Source organism: Chelonia mydas, chromosome 10 (genome assembly GCF_015237465.2).
Source record: "Chelonia mydas isolate rCheMyd1 chromosome 10, rCheMyd1.pri.v2, whole genome shotgun sequence".
NCBI lineage: Eukaryota > Metazoa > Chordata > Testudines > Cheloniidae > Chelonia > Chelonia mydas.
In genome coordinates, this window is record NC_051250.2 from 19156661 (window position 1) to 19162526 (window position 5866).

Below are 5866 nucleotides of genomic sequence, written 5' to 3' on the forward strand. Positions count from 1 at the left end.
TAGACTGAGCTGGGCTGCTTCCTTTTATAGTCCGCCTCCAGGTTGAGCATGCCCAGAAGAGTCTGAGGGGTGGGGCTTCCTCAGCCTGTAAAGCAGAGTTAACCCTTTCTGGGCTGCTGCAGGGTAAGTACACCCCATCACAGATGCTCATTGATTTTCTCAGCAGCATGGCATCAAAAGTTCAGCTTCTCCAGCACTATTGGATGGCTGTGCCTAATCAAGGCCCCCAAGTTGGGGAAAGTGGGTGGGAAGACCATGAGAATAATTTCCCCAATATTATCAGATGTATAAACAATAGGGGGAAACTATTGATATGGGGAGGGAGGAGCAAGCATTGCTCTTCCAGGAAGAGCACAATACCCTGTAAGCTGCTCTAATATAATTCACTTTTCTTCATCAAAGCATGAGTCTTTTACATTCATAAGCTCTTCTCTAATGCATAGGCCCTTTATAATTGTACCACTGTGCGACTGGGATCCCAGTGGGGGCCAGCTGTGGTCACTCAATTAGGGTGAACTGCAAAGAATGGGGCAGACAATCCCCATAAAACTGGTAGATATTCCAATACTTAGATTTCCAATACTTAGATTTGGAAACTGGATAGATTCCAATACTTAGATAAAACAGCTTCTTTGTTACCTTTCTAGTTACTCTGAAGTGCAAACAACACAATTCCCTTAAAGTGATCCAGCCTCAGGCCTCCATCCAGGTACCTGTATCAAATATGATGATTTCTGAAAATCTTATTTCATCATATAAAAGAAATGGTTCTACGAATTCCAAAGAATCGGACACATTACCTCCCAGGTTATTGAATATTCCAGATCTTACCCAAATACATGCTACAGCCAATTCTTATTAACTAAGCTAAAATGTATTAAAAAACAAAAGAGAAAGAGAATGGTTAAAAGATCAATGTATGTACAGACATGAGTTCAATTCTTAAGATTCAGATTCATAGCAGAGATGGTGAGCTTTGTAGTTGCAAAGGGTTCTTTCAGAAATAGTTCCTAGGTTATAGTCCAAATATCATATTCAGGCCGTACCAGCAAACAAAGAAAGAAGAAGTGGGACAGCTAAACACTGAGGATGGAGTGGAGGTCAAGGATAATCTAGGCATGGCCCAATATCTAAACAAATACTTTGCCTCAGTCTTTAATAAGGCTAAAGAGGATCTTAGGGATAATGGTAGCATGACAAATGGGAATGAGGATATGGAAGTAGATATTACCATATCTGAGGTAGAAGCGAAACTCAAACAGCTTAAAGGGACTAAATCGGGGGGCCCAGATAATCTTCATCCAAGAATATTAAAGGAATTAGCACCCAAAATTGCAAGCCCATTAGCAAGAATTTTTAATGAATCTGTAAACTCACGGGTTGTACCGTATGATTGGAGAATTGCTAACATAGTTCCTATTTTTAAGAAAGGGAAAAAATGTGATCCGGGTAACTACAGGCCTGTTAGTTTGACATCTGTAGTATGCAAGGTCTTGGAAAAAATTTTGAAGGAGAAAGTAGTTAAGGACATTGAAGTCAATGGTAAATGGGACAAAATACAACATGGTTTTACAAAAGATAGATCGCGCCAAACCAACCTGATCTCCTTCTTTGAGAAAGTAACAGATTTTTTAGACAAAGGAAACGCAGTGGATCTAATTTACCTAGATTTCAGTAAGGCGTTTGATACCGTGCCACATGGGGAATTATTAGTTAAATTGCAAAAGATGGGGATCAATATGAAAATTGAAAGGTGGATAAGGAATTGGTTAAAGGGGAGACTACAACGGGTCCTACTGAAAGGTGAACTGTCAGGCTGGAGGGAGGTTACCAGTGGAGTTCCTCAAGGATCAGTTTTGGGACCAATCTTATTTAATCTTTTTATTACTGACCTTGGCACAAAAAGTGGGAGTGTGCTAATAAGGTTTGCGGATGATACAAAGCTGGGAGGTATTGCCAATTTAGAGAAGGACCAGGATATCATACAGGACGATCTGGATGACCTTGTAAACTGGAGTAATAGTAATAGGATGAAATTTAATAGTGAGAAGTGTAAGGTCGTACATTTAGGGATTAATAATAAGAATTTTAGTTATAAGCTGGGGATGCATCAATTAGAAGTAATGGAGGAGGAGAAGGACCTTGGAGTATTGGTTGATCATAGGATGACTATGAGCCACCAATGTGATATGGCCGTGAAAAAAGCTAATGCGGTCTTGGGATGCATCAGGAGAGGTATTTCCAGTAGACATAAGGAGGTTTTAGTACCGTTATACAAGGCACTGGTGAGACCTCACCTGGAATACTGTGTGCAGTTCTGGTCTCCCATGTTTAAGAAGGAGTAATTCAAACTGGAACAGGTACAGAGAAGGGCTACTAAGATGATCCGAGGAATGGAAAACTTGTCTTATGAAAGGAGACTCCAGGAGCTTGGCTTGTTTAGCCTAACTAAAAGAAGGTTGAGGGGAGATATGATTGCTCTCTATAAATATATCAGAGGGATAAATACCGGAGAGGGAGAGGAATTATTTAAGCTCAGTACCAATGTGGACACAAGAACAAATGGATATAAACTGGTCATTGGGAAGTTTAGACTTGAAATTAGACGACGGTTTCTAACCATCAGAGGAGTGAAGTTTTGGAATAGCCTTCCAAGGGAAGCAGTGGGGGCAAAAGATCTACCTGGCTTTAAGATTAAACTCGATAAGTTTATGGAGGAGATGGTATGATGGGATAACGTGATTTTGGTAACTGATCTTTAACTATTCATGGTAAATAGGCCCAATGGCCTGTGATGGGATGTTAGATGGGGTGGGATCTGAGTTACCCAGGAAAGAATTTTCTGTAGTATCTGACTGGTGAATCTTCCCCATATGCTGAGGGTTTAGCTGATCGCCATATTTGGGATCGGGAAGGAATTTTCCTCCAGGACAGATTGGAAGAGGCCCTGGAGGTTTTTCGCCTTCCTCTGTAGCATGGGGCACGGGTCACTTACTGGAGGATTCTCTGCTCCCTGAAGTCTTTAAACCACGGTTTGAGGACTTCAATAGCTCAGACATAGGTGAGAGGTTTATCGCAGGAGTGGGTGGGTGAGATTCTGTGGCCTGCGTTGCGCAGGAGGTCGGACTAGATGATCATAATGGTCCCTTCTGACCTTAGTATCTATGAAACTGGGACCGGAGTCTTGTGACTCAAACTTCCCCGATGAAGCCTAAACAAATCTGAGATGACCAGGATCAGGACCCAAGGGTCTTTTTATACAGTGTTCTAGCATCCACTTGATCACACAGTTCTAGTTAAACAATAGGCTTTTGATGTAACCTTTTGCTTTCTAACCACCACCAGTAATTAGTTACACAAATTAACATAGGGCAATTTATCCATTAGGCAGTCTATTACAAACTTCAAAGAGACATATAGACAATGACATTATTTTACCCAAGATTCATCTAAATGTTAATATTCCCTTTTGATCTCTGAATTAATAGTTATAGTGACAGACAGAAATGGTCTGTTTACATGCTAGCAACAAAGATACCCACAATTAGTATCACTTCTAACAATACAGGTTTGCCTTTCAAAGTTCTAGCCTACCTAGCCATACAATGACCCTCATTACCATTCGCATACCTTTTTACCATGACTTTAAAGGTGAGCTTTGGGTCATTCAGCCTGCAAGCTGTTTAACCCTTTCTGGCCATGAGTTATATCTTGTATAAGATTTGCTGCCATTATATAGCAGTGGTAGCAATAATGATTTGCATGGTTATATTTTAATCACACAACGTCACAATAGGAGGAACTAATGATATGGGGAGGGAGGAGCAAGCATTGCTCTTCCAGGAAGAGCATAATACCCTGTAAGCTGCTCTAATATAATTCACGTTTCTTCATCAAAACATGAGTCTTTTACATTCATAAGTTCTTCTCTAATGCATAGGCCCTTTATAATTGTACCATAGGCACATGGCCATTTTTAGTCTTCTAGTATATGAAAGGCATCACAGGATTCAATGTGTTTTTTCCCTCATTGTCCCTGTGCTTAATACATGGTTGTTGTACTCTTGCATGTCAGAGGTTAATGTCTTCAGCAAGATAAATCGGTGAGGATAAACACCAGACTTCTAAAGCTGCTACCTCCGAGTAATGACTACAAGCAAAAGGCTGACACACTTTGACTTCAGAAGCTGACCCCATTTTCCAAAAAGGATATGCTAATATCTTGTTTATTTACTCTTCTTTTATTAGGCTATTTATTTCCCTAAGCCAAGTTCTCTCAGTCATTTGCGATTATTAAATCACCACCCTGTTAATATAACTAAAGGGTGCTCATAAGGATTTCTCCTCAGATAGCACCCATTCCCAACTGGCAAGCAGCAAAGCAGTGACGAGAGTGAAAAGGTACCATCTCCAAAGGTGTGGTGTATCTGGCAGTAATCATGAAAGGGAAACAGGTAGGGGCTAATGATACTGGTGTTTCTTAATATTGTTTCCAAACAAAGACACCTTTTAATGCCTTGTATTTTTTATTTCAGACATTCTATCTAGTAAAACACTATTATTGCTATTGTTTTGTATGCCACAAAGTATGCACTTCTCTCTACGATTTTCTTTTTAGTAGGTTATCTATCTAGGTAAATTGAGGCTATATTTTCTCAGCTGAGCAGCCTGAAAAGGGATGCTTTATAAACACTTGATCAGATTAGAACTTTTCCAAGGAGGAAACGTGATTAATTACTCCCATTACAGTCTCACATGCAGTAGCAACAATCATTTAACTACACTCTGTCAATTGAACACACAGGTTTATTCACCATTAATGCTGTGCTCGTGAAAGGTGACAGATTGCCCTGCTAAGGGACCCCAACACTGATCTACAGGGATGGTTGGTAAAAGAGAAAATGTCTCCATGCACATTCGGTTCTAGTCCTCTCTGCTGAGATCACAAACAAGAATGCCAGTTGGTGACAACTGGTTTTCAAGGCTCACTGTATCTGACTATTAAGAACTGGATGAAACCACTCACTCATCTCACTCAGACCACCTGTAATCTTATTTTTCATAGTTATTCTCTGTCTTGAAGCCAGAGAGCCTGAGTTTACAAGTACAAATAGCATTCTGCTTACATTGAAGTCAATGGGAATGTGTGTATATGAGTAATGTGAGCAGGATTGTACCCTGTGTCTGCATCATCTTCAACAAGTTACTTTGAACAATACCTTACAATAAATATTGAGTAATAGTAGGAAGTCAGAATAGCTTGTGATCATTGTTTGCAAAATGAAATCAATGGGACTTCTTATTTGCTATATATAGCACTATAGCCAGATCTCTTTCAAAGAGACAGTCAAAATGTCTTGTTTTCATCTGACGCAGTGACCTTGGGACCATCAATCCATGCAAACTATCATAGAGGAGGTTGAAATCATTGAGTAAGGGCCAATGACTTAATACCCTCTCCTCTTTTTCCTCTTCTCACGGTCCTGTCCTTCCCTATTCATGTATGTCTTCTCCTGTTTCACGACTGCTACCCCCATGACCCCACCTTAACATGTTACGGCTATGTCATACTGTATTTTTCATTGTGTTCTGTTTACGAAAAAAATGTATCCCCCCTGCCAAACAACTATTAATGAGTTAAGTCCCACAGAGACCCCGCCGTGAGGCAGAGAAGGACAAAGAGTTCCCAGAGTTATCAGAGGGTAGAACTGGGCTCTGTAGATTCTGTTTTGCCTCTCATGAAGCTGATCCATGCTGGGGAGAGGGAGGAAGTGCCCTGCCATTAGAATGGTTCCTGAAATGATTTCGTTCTAAAGGTCTCACATCTCTGGGGCACTGGATGCAAGACTTGCTACACCAGGGACAG